Here is a 20,225-nt window from a genome sequence, read left to right on the forward strand (position 1 = left end):
CACGTGAGAGAGCTCAGTTTCTCCTGGGGCGAATATTTGTACCTACCCTTTGTGATTGCAGGGAGAATTCCGTGAAAGAACACTTGCCTGGCAGGTAGTGTAGACTTCAAAAGCACTGCCTCTTATTGTTATTATTACTGCTGGGGAGAAATCCCCGTGGGACCCATCAGCAGTTACTTGAGGAACCGTATCAGGAGTTGAGAGAAACAGAGGTCTTGTCACCTGTGTGTAAGCCAACAACACAACATGCAGTGGCCACACCTCCTCGAAGGGATGAGGTGTGGCGGGGAGGGGTCTTCAGGGCAGGTTTTTAGCCAATTAGATCCTAGGATCCAACAAGCACACAGCCAGCCCATCTCAGGCAGGGTTGCCATGGGTGGCCCTGTGGGTGTGCAAGCATCGGAATGGGGATGGCGAGGGCATTGAGGGCATCGGCAGGGTAGGGCCGCAGGTCTCCTGGGGACACACAGATGTGGCTTGCTCACCACAGTGTCTCCAGCACCTAGCCCACTGTTGGCACTCATCCATCCATCTATCCATCCACCCATCCATCCTTCATTCATTCCACAGTCAGTCACTGAGCGTTACTGGGAGCTGGGGCGGCACAGTGAAACAGTGAACAAAACAGAAGCAAAACCGTGCTGTCTAGGAGTTTAAATTCCTATGAAGCAGTGGGGCCGCACTCAGGAAACACTCCCTAAATAATCCCCAATCCTGGGAAATGTGCATCCCCCATCGGTCCAGGTTCTGCCCTCTGTGTTCAAAGGGCCGGTCGTCCCATGGCCAGGATATGGTCAGTCGTCTGGTGTCGGGGGTCAGACAGGCTCTGGCTCCAACAGCCAGCTAGTTACCACCACTCCATCTTGAATATCACCCCTCCCTCAACAGGTACACCCAGGCCCTGATGGCCATCTTTCAACTTTCCCTGAATTCTACAGGTGACCGTGTGTGCGTTTCAGCACGGCCTCTCCTCCCACGGCCCGCCCCCATCCTTTCTCAAAGCCCAGCGAGAACAATGCAGCATTTCTGGAGTTAATCAGAGCAGGGAGAAGGGTGAGGCCAGCGAGTGGGAGGCAGTTCCCGGCCCCCCACTGCGCCCTGAGCTTGCTGACACCTCAGAGGTGTGACTGTCCACAGTCCACGGGGCTCAGAGGTTCAGTATCTTGCACAAAGTCGCACAGAGCTGAGCTCCAACTCCTGTCTGACTCCCAAACCCTTAATTGTCATGCAAAACTCCTGTCCAAGGAAGACAATTATGGAGTCGGGGATTTTAACACCTAAACCTTGGTGGTAATGCTTCCGAATTGTGTCCCCAGGGGTCCCTTCCCTCCGTGGCCCTCTCCCTCCGTTGGGGAGCACCGACCACACTTCTAAACATTTCACATCCCCTCCCCACCCAATGTGTAAAACAGCCGGGAAATTCAGGCTCACAGCCTCCGACCCAGAACATGGCGTCTCACTGACCAGACTCGCCAAAGCCTTTATCCAAATTCTTTTCACCTGGGTGCAAATCAGTGGCAAAGGACTCAGGTGAGCCCTCCTCAGTCGGAGGGTGGTGCCTTTCAACCAGGAAAATCAACAAACTCCACACACAGACCCGGGTGAGAGATGCGCGTGGAATTTCAGGAATCAGCTCGGTGAGGGGAGCATATTTGGAGAGGTCGCAGCCCGGCCCCTGCGTATGGCCCTGGATGGAGCCAGTTCAGGTGCGGCTCCTTGAGGAGGACGCCCTCGACTTCCTGGATCTTAGCCCTGCTTCTGGACCTCGGCTCAGGAGTGAGCTCCCTGGCACAACAGGAAGGAGCAAGGCTGCCTGGATTGTCCTGGAGGTCTGGAAGGTAAGGACCATGTTTTCCCTTGGCCCCCACTTCCCCAGCCTCCAAATCCTCAAGACCCTGCCAATCAGAGAGGTACAGCGAGGAGGGGAAAGCTCCAGGGCTGACTTCTGGCTCTGTTGCTAGCACTGTGTGTCCCCTTAGGCAAGTTCCTGAACCCCTCAGAGCCCCAGTCTCTTACTGCCCCCCTTCTGCTGGGCACCCTTTACGGTGCATACGTCAACCTCCCCAAGCTACCTGCCAGCAAACCCATCCCAGGGAACTCCTCCTGGCTCAGCTCGGCCCCATGACCGTGTCTTGGTTAAAACACTGTTTCCTTAGCATAAAAAATAAATTCCTTTTTTAAAACCAAAATTGATAAGGCTTTCAGGCTTGTTTCAAGTTCATTTATTTAACAAACATTTATTTAGGATTTACTGTGTGCCAGGCACCTTTCTAAGCAATTGACACAGTTCACCCTCCTAACATCCCTAACAGGTGAGAATTAATAGCATCTCCAGACGAGACAACAAAAGCCACAGAGAGGTTGAGTAACTTGCCTGAGGTCACACAGCTCATAAGTGGCAGAGCCAGGATTCAAATCACCCTGTAGATTAGCAGGGCCCAGCTTAAGAGTTGCTGCACCTTTTGTGTATTCCCACTGGCCAAGAAAATTTTGTCTGGCTTTACGTTTTGTAATTGATGTTACGGAAACACATCATCCTTTTGTTTTGCAAATACTACAAAGCGATAGACAAATACAGACGATGGTTTCGTGAACTCCCTTGACGCCTGTCTAAATATTCGGTCCTCCTATGGAAATCCCAGGGGTTCAGAGCAAGCACTTTGCATGGAGAAAGTCACTTCATCCTTGGCACTCTGACAGCCCATTGTGCAGGTAAAAAAACTGAGGCCTAGAAAAGTACACACACTTGATTCAAACTACACACAGCTGACAAGTGGCGGAACCAAGGACAAGGCCCTGATACCAAAGCCCCTATTTCTTCTTCTTCTTTTTTTTTTTTTTTTTTATCATCCCTACAGTTTTTCATTGTGGCAAAATATGCAACATAAAAGTCACCATTTTCGCCATTTTCCGTGTCCATTTCAGTGGCATTAGCACATTCACAGTGTTTCCCAGCCATCACCACCATCTATCCCCAGAAGGAAACTGTCCCCGTGAAACACTTCCACTTCCTTTCTCTCTGCGTTTGCCTCTGCTAGGTACCTCCTGTAAGTGGGACCAGACAGTATTTCTTCTTTTGTGATCAAAGGCCCCGCTTGAAGAAAATTTAATGCATTTTTTAATTTGAAAACTTAATAGGTAATTAGGGTAATGGTCAAAGTGGGGATTCACCTCGTCTCTGAAGTGACGCGTGTTTTGAACAAGGAGAAAGCAGACGTGTGTGACTCGATGGTATAGCACAACAGACATGGGAAATGCAAGCACACAAAGGGCACCAGGTTGTAGGCTATGAAACATCAATCTCCTTACCAAGCTCCTTCCCTTCCCTCCCCTAAGTCATCCACTGTCACCAGCTTCCAGGGTGTCACCCAGATTTTAACGCACGTATACAAGTATATTCACACTCGTATATGCCTACCGAGTCCCTTTGCAGAACGCACACACAGATGACAGAATACGATACTCTGTCCCCCACGTTGCATTTTCCCTTTAGGATAAATGCATCTGGGAGGCGGGTTCCCCTCCGTTCATCAAGGACTATGCTTTCTTCCCATTGGCTGCGTCACAGCCCTTTGTGTGGCTGTTCCCACACATCCAGTACTCAGTTCCTTTCTAATGTGGTTTAAATACTAGTTTCCAACCGTTTTCTCTTACATTCGTGCCAACGGTCTTTGTTCTAACATGTGCCAATGCACGGAAATCCACTAGGTAATGTCCCTAGAGGTGAGATGGCAGCGGTGCTAAACGTGGATGGTTTTCCCAACTCCTCCCCTCCCCCCCCCAGGGTCCCCCAGTCTGTGCCCCCACGAGCAGAATAGGAGTCCTGGTTTCTCTACCCCCAGCCATCTGGCGGGTGCAAGACGGACTCCGTGTGGTTTTATGCATCTGTGTGTACGGAGTACAGCTGAGATCTTTCCATCTGTTTGAATTCAGCGTGTACTTCTTTTCGCGTCAACGGCCACATCGCATCCTTTACGCTTTCTTTTTTGGATGGGGCAGTTGGGCTCTGATTTATTTGCAGGAGCTCTTGATCCACGAAATGAACTCTGGGGCGTAAGAGTGGCAACTATTTTTACTCCTCTGACACGCCTGGGTTTGTGGGTGTTTGGTGTTTCGGTCACGCAGAAAACCTTAGTTCTGATGTCGCAGACCTAGCAGCTTTATCCTCCAGGCCAAGCCTGTGCTTGCAGCCATTAGGCTGACTGTCCTGTCCCTTCACTCCTGGTCACGGTTGCGAAGGGGACCTGCGGAGGGGGCCTGCCTCTTTGGTCCCCTGGCCGGATGTGACTGTCTCCACCCTGGACTTACCTCCTTATCACTTGACCTGGGACCTCTTTAATGGCCCTCCCTGCACCGTCATCACTCGTCCCCCCCACTCAGGATTTGCCTGGACACACGTTCCCCTGGGGACCAAGGGAGAAGACTGTACACAAAACCTTCCAGGCTCAGAGAACCTCTAATAACAGGCTTTTTCTGGGGGCGGGGAGGAGTCCTCAGCTGCCTGGGGCATCCTCTGCAAATGAAACTGCTCCAGGCCCTCAAGGTGGGCAGACTGGAGCTGGTGGCTAGGAAGCAGAGCGAGTTCTAAAGAACGAAGGCCCTGGGGCGGCCACCGGGCCCCTCAGCACCTTCCTGTCTGTCCAGCCTCCCAAGCTGAGGGGATGTGCCTCTGTTTCAGGATGGCCCCTCCAGCTTTGGTCTCTGCCCCCCGCTCTGCCACGGACCCCCTGTGCGAGCTCCTGGGCCAGTGACTGACCTTCCCTGAACCTCATGAGCAAGTCATGAGCAAGTGGGGACCACAAAACCTGATCCCCAGGGAGCATGAGGAGCACTATTGGGATGGTGATTATAGGAGCACTGCACACAGTAGGTGCACAGCAAGCACTTATCTCCTTTCCTTCCATGAGCCCGCTCAGGATCTCAAGGTCCCTTCCTGCCTCCCCAGACTCATCTGCCTGCCTCTCCCTGTACTTGGAGACGCCTTACCTCAAAGCCGCGTTGGACTGACTGCCTGTCCCCTCCTCCACCTGCTTCCGTTGGTCATGCCTCCAGCCCTTTGGAAAGGCTGTTTCCTCTCTGTGGCAATGCCTTTCTCACACTATGCTCCGAGAAACTCCTATTCATCCTTCAAAACCTATCTCAGAAGTCCCCTCCTCTTTGTATCTTTCCTTGAAATGTCCTCTTCCCGTCCTTGGGCAGAACAAATATTTAGGGTTGCATCCTCTTATCTGAAGGAGCTCAGTGTTCCTTTCCCATCCTCCCTCACTTCGTGTTGACCATGCCCACAGAAGTTTAGGGTGCTGACTCATTTAATGCCTGAAACTACCCTTTGAGACATGCTACGTATTACCCCTGTTTCCCACGTGAGGAAACTGAGTCACAAAATGCTAACTAGCCTTAGATGACACAACTCATGCGTGGCAGAACCAGGATGGAGAGGCTGGCAGGGGGCTCTGCATGTTCATTTCCACACTCTGCTGCTCTGTATGAATGAGGTGGGCCAGGTGGCTCCTGCCCCATCTACGGGGAAGCCACCTATTGGGCCCCGACTTGTCAGCTTTCCTACTCCTCTTATCTCAAGAGGATGCGGAAATACAGAGTGTGGGGTGACATCTACTGTTTCAAACCTTGCGAGTGAGCTGCAATTTTTAAAGGGCCTTGGGCCTCATAAAAGCTGCCCACAGGTCTCCTTTGCAACTTCTGCTGTCTCCTGTATCTCCCACGTGGGACCTCGGCTGACTGGGTTTCTGCAGCTTAGCTCAGGGCTGGGCACACAGTAGGCCCTTTGTAGGTGCAGGACCCCATGGAGAGCTGGGCGTGGCTCTCAACAGCAGAAACCTGCTCCTCAGCCCCACTCAGCACTCAGGACTCTGCCTGCTCGTGGGGTGAGGCTCTGAGTGTCACCCCCACCCCGGGGGGTCACCTCCGGGTCTGCCCGGTCTGGTCGGGGACAAGACTTCCTGCTTCCCGAGAGCTGACAGCACTCTCAGTGCTTTGTTTCATCACCCCACTGAGCCACCCAGCAGTTTGGGGAGGTTGTTATTGTCACCATCCCGTGTTGTGTTACTGCTATGACAACTATGCCTCACATGGGGAAGGGGACTGCCCGGCTAGGAAGTGGTGGGTGGAGCTGGGCTGGGATGGAAGGGGCTCTGATTCTAGCTTCCCCGCTCCGGCTTATCGGGCACTCGGCAAACCTTGGATGGTCCTGGCACACATTCCAGGGCAAGTGTACACTTACTGTCACACTGGCACATGTGTGATACCCCGAGAGGACCCGGACCCTCCAAGGGGTCAGCCATGCTTCCTAAGTCCTCTGTCTCCTGTGGGAGAGTGGGGGCAACATGGGGAGCGTCCGGAGAGAAGCCCTGGACGTGGTCCTTTTTGGGAACTCTGCCACAGGGAACTGGGCAGGCAGAGCTTGTGGCCTGGCTCAGTGTCACACCTTTGGGCTCAGCAGGGACCGCGCTGGGGGGGGGTAGTGTTTGACCTTGGCCACAGACACACAGGAGAGAGGTGTGCAAACGTGCACGTGTGTGTAGTACACGTGTGTAAATGTGTGTCTGTATGCAGGCGGCGTGCACACATGTGTACGTGTGTGTAGATGTGTGCAGGGCACATGTGTGTCTGCCTTTTGCGTGTGCACGTGTGCATACACAGGCGTGTACAGTGGAGAAGAGGGGAACTTGTCCCCCCAATTCAGATCCTCTGCAGTTTAGAACAAAGAACTCTTACTTAACCCAGAGATGTCCATTTACCCAAAAGGCTGAAATAAAAACCAGCCTCCCAGTTTTTATGACCTAAGGGTGGAAAACTATGCAACAGTTAAGATAAATAAGCTAGATGTACGAGTGTACTCAACAGCATGAATAACTCCCAAGGAAATGGTAACAGGGGAGGGGAAGCCAAGTTGCCAAACCATGTGGATGGATTATACGATTTCTGTCCAACAGCCGCCCACACTATGCAGCTGCCATACTTTCTAAGGGTATGCAGGCATCGGAGGGCACGGGGGTCGGAAAGGTCAAGAAAGAACACCCCCAATTATGAAGGTGGTTGCCTTTGGGGGGCGAGGAGGGCAGGAGCTGGCAGGTTATAGACAAAGGCGAATGGACCCGTGTATTCCTCATGGAATTACATAGTCGGTGGTAGGACTGGTGGGTCACTCGTGGATGTCATGTTGGGGCCACAGGGGTGCCTGCGCTAGGGGGGCCTTCATGTGGACAGCCTATGTTCCCTGGTGCAGATGGGGGGGTGCTGCTGTGCCTCTATGGATGGGAGAAGCTCTGCTGTTTCCTCCTAAACTTCCCTGTGCCTCAGTTTCCCCTTCCACGGTAGAGGGGGAAGGTCCCGACTGCATGCCTTCTCCATGCCGAGCACGCTCTGTTCCAGCTTCCCCCCAGCACTTCCAAGCAACAAGACATTCTCTGGACACCCCCCCTCTGGGGGTTCCATCTGGCCTTCTCCCCAGCACCCCCAAGGGGGGCACTAAGCAAATACACCCAAGTTCTCCCAGAGGCAGCTAACAGATAGGCTCTGGGGTGAGACTCCCTGGGTTCAAACCTGGGCTCAGCCACTTGTCACTGGGACCCAGAACCCTTCTCCACCCTCTGACCCTCAGCGCTGCCCTGGGTGCAGCGGAGACAGCGAGACGGCGGCACACAGGGATGCTGGGTGGGCGAGGTCACTTCATTCCAGCAAAGCGCTGTGCTTCCGGCGCCTGCAGGACGTCGCGCTCCCAGTGTGCCGCTGTCATCCTGCCGCACGACAGCTCAGCGCGCCCCAACATCCTCTCTGACTCCCCAGACGCTCCTGGGACTCTCCGCGTCCCTCGCCCCAAACTCCCGGGACGCTCACTCCGCAGTCCTTCCCCTGTCCCGAGGCCGGGTCCCCGGAGTCCCCAAGCGCCCCCCGCCCTCAGTGGGAAACTGAGGTCCGGACAGCGCATGGCGCGCGGAAGCAGGCGCCGGGCCAGGGCCACCCCCGCTCGCCCGAGGTCGCTGTCATACCTGCTTCCCGCGGAGGCTCTGTGGCCGGGATGCGCTCCGCTGGCGGCAGCGGAGTGGCTGTGGCTTGGGGCTGGGAGCGCGCAGCGACAGGAACCTGGAAGGAGCCGGCGCAGGGGCGGGGAGGCCCGGGAGCGCCCACGGGCGGAGCTTGGTGGCGCTCAAGTCCCAGCTAGGCTCACCGGCCCAGCTCCACTGCCGCCTCCCTCCGCCCCTTGTTCTCGCCGCACCCCCACCGAGTTCCGCTCCCTTACACTTACTCACATGCCACATCCACGCACACCCAACACCCAGCCACACGGGTACCCCCCTTCTCCCTCCGCACCTCCGGACCCCCACACGTGCCACAGTTATGCACACAGACCGCCTGTGGACACAGACAGACCACTGTCCCCACAAACCCCTGCAGCACATCGCATGCCGCACACGACACTGCATCCAACCCTTCAGTGTTCCTGAACGCACCTGTGCCGCTGCGGCCCGTCACCCCCCACCCCCCAGGCACAGACTGCGCCAGGTGAGGCCTTCAGGGAATTTGCAGAGGAACAGCCTCCCGCCACTGACTTCCCCAGAAATGTTCTGAGCCTCACCCCGCCTCTGAGTCGGCTCACCTCTGCTTTCCCCATGAGCTTCTTCCCTCTGCCTCTGCCACCCCTCCAAGGTCACTCCCAGGTCCCTGCCACCCCCTGAAGGCACCACCCCCGTGTGAGGAATCCCAACAGCCTACCTGACAGTTTGGCCTCTGCCTTCCTACAGGGATCCCACCCCACAGGCTTTACCTCCAGGCTCAGCTCACAGCCAGGCCCTCGCCCTCCTCAGGCCGCCCTTCCTTCCCTCCCCCTTCCCTCAGGACAAGGTTGCAAGGACTGTCACTTCGGCCAGTTATTGCCAGTATCTGTGACATGGGTCTTCACCCCCCACCCCGTGGCGAGCCCCCCAGGCAGCCTTTTCTATCCCAATGTTGAGAGGCTGTTCCTTTCCTCTTACTGCTGTGACAAATGACCACATGTAGACTGGCTGGAGACACGCGCGTTTATTACCGACAGTTCTGGAGGTCAGAGTTCCGACGCCACTACAACCAGGAGGTCCTAGGAAGGACTGTGCTCCTTCTGGAGGCTCCAGGCGAGAGCTGCGCCCTTGCCTTTCCCAGCTTCTAGATTCTGCCTGCAAGCCTTGGCCGGTGGCCCCTCCTTCTGTCTTAGACGGGAGCAGGGTCCAGCCAGGCCTCTATCACATGCCCTCTCTGGTTCTCTTCTGCCTCCCTCTTCCACTTACGAGTATAAAGCCCCCGTGCTTGCACCTGACCTACCCAGGTAACCTCTGCATTTTCTAGGTCCCCGGGTCACCAACCTTAATTCTATCTTCAATCTTAATTCCCCTTTGTCACATAACATATTCACAGGTTCTGGGGATGAGGACATAGACATTTGTTTTGGAGGGAGGGTGTCATTCCGTCTGCCACAGACACCGAGCCTGTGGGAAGCTGAGCCCTGACAGAGAAAATTAGCCAGTGTTTTGGACACTGCAAATGTATGAACCTCTAGACGGAAAGTTTATCATTGTCATTATTTGTAGCAGAGAAATAATAAATGTGAAATGGTTGTGTCGTGCAGGGTGTCATGCGGGGTCTCTGGTCCCGCTCCCTACGTAAGAACGCAGGACATGGTGAGGCCAAAAAGGAACACCCACGAGCCATAGGTAGGGGAGTCATACCTCTATAGTCTCGCTGGCGGCTGAGTTGGAGACACAGGAAGTAGGTGCCACATGATCCGCAACCCGCCATCCACTTCTCTGCCAACACAGACAGAAGAACATTCCTTCATTTCAGGATCTTGTTCAGAGCCATCAAGATCCATGCTCTGTTTCTCCCAAATGTAAAGTTCCTCCTGAGTGGTAACAGCAAATATCCATAGCATGTATCCTCCCAGATGAAAGGGATTTGCCACTGTTGGTTCCTAAGACTGCTATTTCTTTCTGCCCGTAGGTATACGGCACAGGGCCCCTCATGGGAGACGCTTGTCATGTAGATTGTGAGGCGAGACCCTGGGGGGGTGGAGTGTGGGGACAGAGCCCCAAAGAGCAGTTTCCAGGCTCTCCACCTCGTGTTGGGAGGTGCTGGCTGGGGCAGTGGATGACCATCAACTGTGATTGGTTGGTGATCAACTGTAACCGGTTAGCCAATTGGCTACTGATGTAACTGCCAGGACTGCATTGATTGGTTGGTTGGTTGGCAGGCAGAGGAAGTGAATGGCGGACGGCGGATCTTGTGGGTCCTACTGTGTGTGTCTCTCCCAGCCGCCAGCAAGACTATAGAGGTATGAGTCCCCTATCTGTGGCTCTGTGGGTGTTCCTTTTTGGCCTCACCATGTCCTGCATTCTTGTGCGGGGAGCGGGAGCTGAGACCCCGCATGACACCCTGAGTGACAGTTGTTTGATGAAATACTATACAGCACTGAACAAGAGCACATTCCAGCTGTGTATATGGATGTTTGTAGACCAAAATCGGACTGAGAAAAGAGACAGGATAAAAATGCGAGCAAACGCTTTTACAGTGCTTGTTCTGTGCCGGACACTGTCCTAGTAAAACTTAATGTACGTTTTCCTTCCATTAAAACTCGCAACAACCTTATGGACTAGGTACCGGTATCATTTCTGTTTTGTAGATGAGGAAACCACCACAGAGAAGTTGAGTAACTTGCCCAAAGTCACATAACTAGGAAGCGTCAGAATTGGGATTTGAACCTCAGGCAGTCTTAAGCCAGAACCTGTGCGCTTCACTGCAGCTGGTTAGTTTGTACAATATGAATTCTTTCCAGTAAATTTTTGTTTTAAGCATGTGAAACAATTACATATATACTGTAAAAAATGTGTAACCATATATACTGGAAGGAAACTGGTGGAATTCACAAGAGTGATGACCTGGGGAGTCCAGAAATGGGATAGGAACCAAAGGGATTCTAACTTTAACTGGATGGTTTAATTAATCAATTAATTAATTTAAAAGATTAATTAATTAATTAATTAAAAAGATGAAAAGCAAATATTACAGAATGTTAACATTTAGTTGTGGGTGGTGAGGCCCTGCGTAATTGTCTCATTAGTTTTTGTACTTTTTAAAAAATTGATCTCTCTAAAAAATACTGTGGTCTGAACTCAGTGCTGTCGCCACATTTTTATATGTTTTCTTATTGGTCTGATGGTTTTCCCTTCATTTCACGTGTGTTTCTCTGTAGATTGTCCTGAAATAGCAGTTGTCCAAGTTTTTGGTGTTGGGAATCCTTGGTCCTTTTAAAAATTATTGAAAACCCCAGAGCGTTTTTGTTCATATGGGTTAACGTCTATTGATGCTTTAGTATATTAGAAATTTCAAATATTAGATACAGCGGTACCTCGGCTTTCGAACGTCTCCATTGAGGAACATTTTGGTTTAGGAACGCCGTAAACCCGGAAGTAAATGCTTCGGTTTTCCAAACACGCCTCAGAAGTCCAACACGTCCCGCGGCTTCTGCTGAGGCCCAGCTGTCGGCTGTTTTCCAACGTTGCAGAACTCGAACCGTCTTCCGGAACAGATTACATTCGACAACCGAGGTACCAGTGTACTTTCAAAATATTAAACTATAACAATAATAAACCCATCATGTTGATAACATAAATAAAACACCTTTCTGGAAAATATTTTCCAAAACAAACAAAAATTAACGGGAAGGACGGTGGTGGTCAGCATTTTTGCAAATCTCTTCAATGTCTGGCTTCATAAAAGATGGGTAGGTGGCTTCTCATAGCTGCTTCTGTATTCGGTCTGTTGTGTGGTGTTGTTGAGTTGGAAATTAGCCTCATGGGACTGTACCCACCACTGCTTTTGTCAGCCATTGCTCTCGTCAGTGCACATGTCTATATGTCGGAGAAGCCATATGACACCGTAGTATTTTCAGGAAAATAATTTTGACCTCATGGTCTTCTTGGGAGGGTCTGGGAAACACACTGTCCCCTCCTCCCAGGAGTCTGCGGACCATGCTTCGAAAACGGCTGCCCTGGTGTCTGCAGCTGTGACCGTATGTGATTGTTGATGTTAGATTATTACAGACCTGCAAAAATGGCAATTTCATGTGGTTCCACCCAGCGCATGTTATTTTGGAGGGTTTTCTTCTGGTTCAGGCACTGTTTACCTTGGCAGTTCCTGTCTGTGCATCTCCTCCGGGACTGTGTTGGTGTGAGTAGCTGTGTATAAATGATGTGCTTTCTTTGTGCCACGATTTCCAATGTGGAAACGCACCCCCCCCCCCGGGCTTAGACGCCCCCCTTGCCTCTGATCTCGACACACCACTGTCTTTTCTGTTATTCCTCTTTCTCTCCCCATATCCCCCGGACCCTTTGCTTCTCCCTCCCTCCCCTTGTTACTACAATTAATACTAGTTGCCAATTAATACTACCTCCCAAACGATCTTCTGAGGTGGGTTCTTTCTGTGTTCCCATTTCGCAGATAAGGAGACAGAGGAAGTTGCTCAAACTGCAACAAAGCCAGGTCTTTGTAGAACCAGCCCACATTCTTCAATGCTTTTGCTAAACTGCAGAGGTGTAAAGTGGTCCTCGTGGAGTGGGGTGTGGGGGGATGTGGGGGAGACCCACTTTTCAGACGTATTTTTGTCCTATCATGCGGTTTTCTTAAAAAAAAATTTAAATCAGTGTCTAAAAATGAGGAAATAACACCTGAAAATCAACTTCCTGATTCTCTGGAAAATAAGCAGTCAGGAGGTCTAGGGACAGGGGACTTCCATTCCTGTGTGGCTTGGGTCCCCTGGTTCCCCAGGCCACACCCAGCTGGCCTACTTGTTTCTGCCCAGCAGGCATTTGAGCGAGGGGTCTCTGTCCCAGGTATGTTGGGCCATCTCTGCTTGGCCTTCCCCTGCACCTGGCCAGTCGGCCGCAAAAGCCTCGGGCCACTGCCCGCCCTGGCAGTTTTTCCTTCGTTCCCAGAAATGCAACCACAGAGCCCAGAACACAGAGGCACAGCCAGGCTGGCGCTCAGGGCTCACCTGGTTACCCGGAACACATACCTTTCCATTTTTATCTCCCTACTGGCCTGGATGAAAAATTTAATCAGCTCCCGGGGCCTTGACCCAAGGAAGAAGATCCGGGAAAAAAAACTTTGCAACTTGGCGATTGATGTTTTCGGTCCCGTCCGGGAACCCTGAGGAAGGTCAGGATATGGCCTGGAGAGTTTCAGACATTCTAACATTTTTACATTCTAGCGAGGGCAGGCAGACGGTAAACAAAGAATCTTTTGGGTGGTAATAACTGCTATGGAGAAAAAGGAATGCTGGCCCAAGGAGCCGGGGTGGAGGCTGCAGTTTAAATAGGCTCCTCGGCCTAAAAGGGAGTGGGGCAGGCAGCCCTGCAGAAATCTGGGAGAAGAATGTCGCAGGCAGAGGGGATGGCGCTTGCCAAGGCCCTGAGGCTGGCAGATGCTTGGCAGGTTGGAGTAGCAGAAAGGAGGCCCGTTTGTCTGGCATAAGTACACAAGGAGAAGAGAGTACCAGGGGGGTTCAGAAAGGTCATGGGGCGGGGAGTGGGAAGAAAACGGGGAGGGCCTTCTAGAGACGTTGGTCTTGAGTCAGAGTGAGGTGGGGGGGTCTTGGAGGGTTTGCGGTGATGGAACCTGACTGAAACATTTTGTAATGTATCTTTCATTGTGATCAAAGGACACGCAATATAAAATTTACCATTTTAACAATTTTTAAAGGCAGCGTTCGGTGGCAGTAAGTGCATCCGCGCCGTCACCACTTTCCGTCTCTAGAACTCTTTCCATCTTGTAAAACTGGAACTCTGTGCTCACGAGGCAACAATTTCCCACTCTCCCCGCCTCCCAGCCCCTGGCAACCACCATTCTGCTTCCTGTCTCCAGGAATTTGAAGATTCTAAGCATCTCATACAAGTGGAATCATACAGTTCGTGTGCTCTTGTGACCGGCTTATTTCACGGACCATCATATCCTCCGGGACATTCCATGCTGTCGCAGGTGTCAGAACGTCCTTCCTTGTCAAAGCTGAGTAATATTCCAGCATGTGGGTGGACCCCACTTGGCTTATCTGTGCGTCTGTCGATGGACACATGGGTTGTCTCCGCTTTGGGCTGTAGTGACCAGTGAGGCAATGAACATGGGTGTGCAAATATTTATTGAGTCCCCATGGTCAATCCTTGTGTGTGCGCCTGACCGGAAGTGGAAAAGACTCACTCTGTGAGAATGGCCAAAAATGGGCCACAGGGTGGCCAGGACTGAAATAGGGACCCGGGTGAGAGACGCAGGTGGTGAGACGTGGGTAGAGTCTGGAGATGGTGCCTGGGGTAGCGGACAGCGTGTGCTGAGGGATCAGATGTGAGGTGTGAGGGACGTTAGGACCAAGTCCTGCCAGATGGTTGGGGGTTTTGTGAGTCAGACTCACTTTTGAAGCTATTTAATTGTTCCTAGAGGGGCCGGAAATTGCTGGTTCATGCTGGGAAGGCCTTACTGGGCTCAGCCTACTGAAAGAGAAAACCTTTCCAGCCAGTGTGGGCCCCCAGCCTTACAGAAATCGGCAGTTATGTGGCCTTAAAAATGAGAGTTCTGTCACAGCAGTGACAGCAACCATCTCAACCACAGCAGACGGCGGCAGCGCCCGCCTGCACGTAAGTAGCTCTGGCAGCGCCAGCCAGTGCTGTAAACGTTGGCTACACGCTTAGTCGTTTCACCCTCACCGTACCATTCACCGTACGATTGCCCTCACTTTACAGGGAGGAAATGAAGGCACCGATTTCCGCTTGGCGGCATTTTCTGGGGATCAAATCCATCTTCTGTTGTTTCCTCTCAGTATCCGTCCAGCCTTTTTACTTCCCTGATGAAACTTGGAGCCTAGTGACATCTGTAATGGGAGACAGGAGACTGTGGGGTGCTGACAGCAGGGCCATTTGCTTTCACCCTCGCAAATATCCCGGGGGTGCCACAAAAATGTACACAAGTGGACACTTGGGTCAGCGTCACTCAGACAGTAGTTCGCCATCGTCAGAAGTGTCTGGACGCTGATGGGAACCCCTCTGAGCACCTCCTGTCATTGCAGACGTCACACGTGACTTGGATTCATCTTTTGTTATCGGCATATATGGAGTATTACAATTATATTAAGTAATACGGTTTTCCTGTCTTAAAATGTGTATCCATTTCTTGGCACCCTCTGTGTGGATCAGAGACGTCTCCTTGATTACCGCACCTAAAATAGCAATGGCTACGCCGTTTAGGTATGCTTCCTGCCCTATCTTTTGTTCTTTAGTATGAATAATTTCAAATGTACAGAAAAGCAGAGAGCGTCATGTAGTGGACGTCCATCGCCGACCACGTACATATAACACCCGTGAACATTTGCCATATTTGTGCATTTCCTTTTTCTTTGGCTGAAGTATTTTGAAGCATTTATAGTGAACATGACACGTCCTTCCCTCAATACTTCTGTATGCATCCTTAAAAAATGAGGTACTTCTTTACTTCGCCACGATGCTATTAAAACATCGCACGAAGCCCAAATCCATAGTATTATTCAATCCCTCCATAGCCACGTCCCCCATTGATCCCAGAATGTCTTCTGCTTTGGATTCAAACCAGGACCCAGTCAAGTCCACAAGCTGCATTCGATGGTACCTCTTAAGCCTACAACCCTTCTCCTGTCTCTTCTCCTCTCACTCTGCCAGGTCATTGACTTGTTGAAGAAACCAAGGTCATTGTCTCACTGGTACAGTGGCTTTGTCTGACTGCGTCCTCAGCTGTCTTTCACGCGCCCTTCTATCTCCTGTAGTTCCTGTGAACTAGAAGTCAGATCGAAAGCTTTGATAGGGTTGTTGGCTACACATTTTTGGCAAGAATTCTTCCCAGGTGGTTCTGTGACTGTCCTATTGCATCAGCCCAGAGACTTCTCATGACAGGTTGTCTTACTAACGAAGTTAGGATTGATCAGTGGTGACAATTCGTCCGTGGTCACAACCTCATCTCTGCATTGAAAAGGCATTTCTTATAACCAGGGAGTTCTCTGTGGGCCGATGAGTTGGGCCTTGGGACTGGCCAGTCTGTGTTGAGCCTTTCACCCGTGGTTTCAGCGTCCATCGATGACTGCCACCTGTGTCAACGATTCCATGCAGGGTTGTAAAATTTTAATGCCATCTTTCCTTCAACATTTATGAGCTGGTATTTGGTAAAGAAGAGCTGCTTTCCCTCACTGACAAGGGCAGAATAAAATATTTCTTTTTAATTGCTACTTTTTTTTAGAGTAAAGATGTGATGCAATGACGTCCTCCAGTGGTGGCAACTAGATCTTTTTTTGTTCCCTCTCTCTCTCTCTCTCTCTCTCATCATTATAAACTCATGAATCTTTAAAAATAGAGTTACAGTGTTTCATTCAATTGCGTTCATTATGTTTTACAATAAGCTTTTTGTGTTGGAATAATTTTAGATTTATAGGAAAGTCGGAGACAGCACAGCCAGTTCCCGTGTGCCCTTGTCCAGTTGCCCTGATGAAAGCATCTTATATTACCCCGGGTCCTTTGACAAAACTGAGGAACCAACATTGATATACTACTATCAAGTAAACTCCAGACCTTCTTTAGATTTTACTGGTTTTTCCACGACTTTCCTTTTGTTGTTTTAAGGATCACTCATCCATTCTTTCTTTTTGATGCTTAAGAATGACCCAACTTAACTGCGGGGGCCAGTGGAGAAACCAGTGACCCAGCTTGAGCAAGTGGGAGCCCAGTGAAGCCATTCTCGTAACGTGACCCCAAGTAGCCTCTGATGAGCTGCTTTCTTGCCCAGCAAGATGTCCCAGCAAGATTTGATTTCTTTGGCAACATTGAAAAAGCAGTGGATTTAACTCGAAAGTCAGGAGTGTCTGTTTCTCCTGAAAAGTCAGCAGATCTGGCAACACCGAACCCACATTCCTGCTTGGCAGAAGTTGGCCTCAGCTCAGGGCTGCCCCACTTAGACAGGGTGTAGCTCTCCAGGGTGACAGATAACCGGTTAGGCCCTGCCTTGACTTAGCTGCCTGCCTTCCGCAGGCATCAGGCATTGGAAGTCGCTCCCCCTGGGTTAGGGACAGACGGCGGTGTCTGCCTGCCTTTCCCCCTCCCTCCTGTTTTTCCTTCCCATTTGCAAAGTGCCTTCTGTGTGCGCAGCGCTCTGTGAGGTGCTGGGGTTCCAAAGCAGGCGAGACAAATACTCATAGGTGGGTCCTTGGCCTGTGTGATCTTCCATCCAGCTCCTCTCTTCCTCCTTCTGCAAACCTCATTTCCCAGGTGCCATTGCCAACTGGCCCACGGGCTTCTGGCTAAGTTGAGTCAAAAAGAGGCACTGGCAGGAGATTGGCTAGTGGGACAGAGGGAGGAACCAGGGCGGTCCCCCTTCCCAGCTTCAGAGAGCATTTCCAGCAGAGGCTGCATCCCTCGCAGGGTTTAGCTCCCAGCGGGGCACCCCTGCTGCGGTTCTGGCTCCTCCAGCATGGCCCCCCTGGAGGGACACCTTCTCCTGTCTGTGCTCCAGCAGTGACAGCAGCTTCCCACTGTCGCTAAGTCCAGGGTTGTTCTGCCATTGCCTGTCTGACTTCTCAGCTGTTGGCTCATTTGTGTAGTGACTTCCTTGTATGAAGGTCCCTCTGTTTGAAAGACCTAGGATGGCTTCTGTTTTTCTGATACAGCAGCCCTGACCTCCTGGAGCATATACTGGTTCCTTTTCTTTATCTGCATGTACTTCTTTGCGACTCTTGGCAGATTGTGTAATCTCTCTTAGCCTCAGTCTTCCCATCAGGAAAATAGGACAATAATGGTACCCATCTCGTTATTTCCCGGAGGATTAAAGGCTGTGATACATCTGAGGTCCTGAGCTGAGTCCCTGGAACCTAAGAAATGGTCCAAAATGCTACCTAGTCTTGTTCTTGGCTACAGGGCACAAACTGTGCCTGACCCCCCAGGGGACAGCCAGGGACTCTTTCTGCGGCTCCATAGACACACAGCTAGTGATTATTGAGCACCTACTATTACCAACATCTGCACTTACTTAATCTTGGTAGATATCTTGAAGGTGTAGGTGTTCCAATTGTCCCCATTTTCCAGATGAGGAAATGAAAGCACAGAGAGGTTGAATAACTTGCTTGAAGTTTCACAGCTAGTGGCGACGCAGAGGCATGATCTGAGCCTGAGCAAGCTGTCGCCAGAGCCCTAGCCCTTGAACCTGTACACAAACTCCCCCAGCGTGTTGGACTCCATTATCGCAGTGTGTCAGAAAGGGTCTTTCCCTTACTTCGCTCACAGCATAGCTGGAGAGACAGGCTTGTTAATTACTAAGCACAATGCCTTGCGATACAGGTTAATCGTTCTTTTGTGTGCTTGTTCGTTCAATCATTCATTCAGCAGGCTCTGGACACCAGTGATGTGTCAATCCCTGTGCTAAGGGCTGGCAAGAAGCCTCACAGTGGCTTGGGCACCCCAGGCCCGCAGGCCTTCTCTAGCCACGGAATGCCAAGGAGTGCAGTGGGTGGCTTCTGCCGTTTTCTGTTCTTGTTCCTCCCAGGCTCAGGGCTTTAGAGTCGGACGTATTTGAGTTTGCCTCCTGCTTCTTCGTTTATTTACTTGCTGTGTGACCTTCCACAAATCACTTAACCTCTCTGTGCACGTTTCTATATGGAATAATGATAATACCTACCTGACAGGCTTTCATGTTAGAGCAGAACGAGATGATGAATGCCAAGCTCTGAGCCAGTGCTGGGCCCTCGGGAAGGACTTAATTATTGGTTGTTACTATAGTTTTCTGGTGATGCCTGCTAATGACCTGTGACCACCAACAATGGACAGCTGTTTCTCCACACACTGTGCCCCGCAGTTTGGCAAAGTTTTGCTGGTCTGACAAACCAGATGCGTCCGTCTGGCTCTTCCAGTGACAAGTCTCAGCAGGAGGGAAAGAGCGCTAGCAGGCAGGACGGACAAACTAGGGAAGACACAAAGTCGGCGGTTGTTTCCAGGTGCTGCCTGGGAGCCGGGGAGAGAGCCGGAGGGCGGCAGCCTGCCTCGCCCTCCCGCAAGCCTGGCCCTGCCTGGCTCCACATCGGTCATGCCTGGGAGCTTTTAAAGAGTTGCTATGCGGTTCTGATGGCCAAGGTATGAATTTCATTCCACAAACTTGGATGTGTGACACCGGGAGTTGTTTGCTTTTCTGTAACAACGTAATAGCTCTTCCTGACCTGTTCTTCCAGGAAGCAGAAACCTAGTATCAGCCCAGTCGAGCTATCTGCTGAAGATTTCCAGATCTCTCCAGCATCTGCCCTGAAAGTCACGCACGCATCCATGGCTACGCTTGACAGTCTCACCTGGATGTTCAATAGGCGTCTCCAAAGTAACAAGCCTCCCAAACCAAATGCTGGGAGTTTCTTTCCAAGCCTGCTCCTCCTCGAGTCTCCCCCGTGCCAACCCACTCTTCAAATTTGCAGACCAAAGTCACTGGAGTGATTTTTTAAGAAAGCATTTTTTATTGAGGTGAAATTCACACAACCATAAAACTAAGCACTTTCGAGTGAACGACTTAGTGGCATTTAGCTCATTCCTAATATTGTGCAACCGCCACCTCTAATCCCAAAGCCTTTCATCACCCCAAAACAAAACCCTGTACCCGTTAAACAGCCTCTCCCCCTCCTCCCCTAAACCCGGGCAACTGCTAATCCACTTTCTGTCTCTGCATTTACTCACTCTGAGTAGTTCAGCTCAGTGGAGTTATACAACGCGTGGCCTTTCGTGCCCGGCTTCTTTCACTCGGCAAAATGTTCGAGGTTCCTGCGGGTTGTAGCCTGTGTCCGTCCTTTGTTGCTTCTTATTGCTCAATAATGTTCTAGAGCTATTCCTGCCTCTTGTTTACACTCCACAGCCAACCAGCCAGCTCATGCAGCGGGTTCTGCCTTCACAATATTTCTGGAACGGATTCACTTCTCACCATCTGCACAGCTCCCAGCCGCTGTCCGGTCACCTGGATGATTGCACGTTCTCACTTCTGCGCCCCCAACCTTTTTGCTCCAGTCTTTTCTCTACATGGAATCCAGAGTGGTTCTGTTAAAACCGAAGTCACACGATGTCTCTTCTCTGATCAAAATGACTCTCGGGGGCCCACGCCCCCGTCTCATTCCCAGACTGTCGCACAGGGTCCTACGTCTCCTGACCTCCGTC

At 51.4% G+C, this 20,225-nt stretch overlaps 1 protein-coding gene across 2 annotated transcripts in view; it reads right to left on the reverse strand.

The window, feature by feature from the left end:
- The window catches only part of SCNN1B (sodium channel epithelial 1 subunit beta), a 58,143-nt gene extending 38,364 nt beyond the window's left edge, over positions 1 to 19,779 (reverse strand). The window contains exon 1 of one of the 2 annotated variants that reach the window (XM_088801158.1): positions 19,755 to 19,779. The gene's annotated coding sequence lies outside the window, so the exon portion shown is untranslated. Of the gene's footprint in view, positions 1 to 8,009; positions 8,170 to 19,754 lie in introns of those variants that run through there. The other variant, XM_088801157.1, reaches the window with a different exon arrangement.
- Between the last annotated feature and the right edge of the window lie 446 nt (positions 19,780 to 20,225).

Source organism: Rhinolophus sinicus, chromosome 10 (genome assembly GCF_057876585.1).
Source record: "Rhinolophus sinicus isolate RSI-liver-muscle chromosome 10, RSI-T2T, whole genome shotgun sequence".
In the NCBI taxonomy this organism is placed as follows: Eukaryota; Metazoa; Chordata; class Mammalia; order Chiroptera; family Rhinolophidae; genus Rhinolophus; species Rhinolophus sinicus.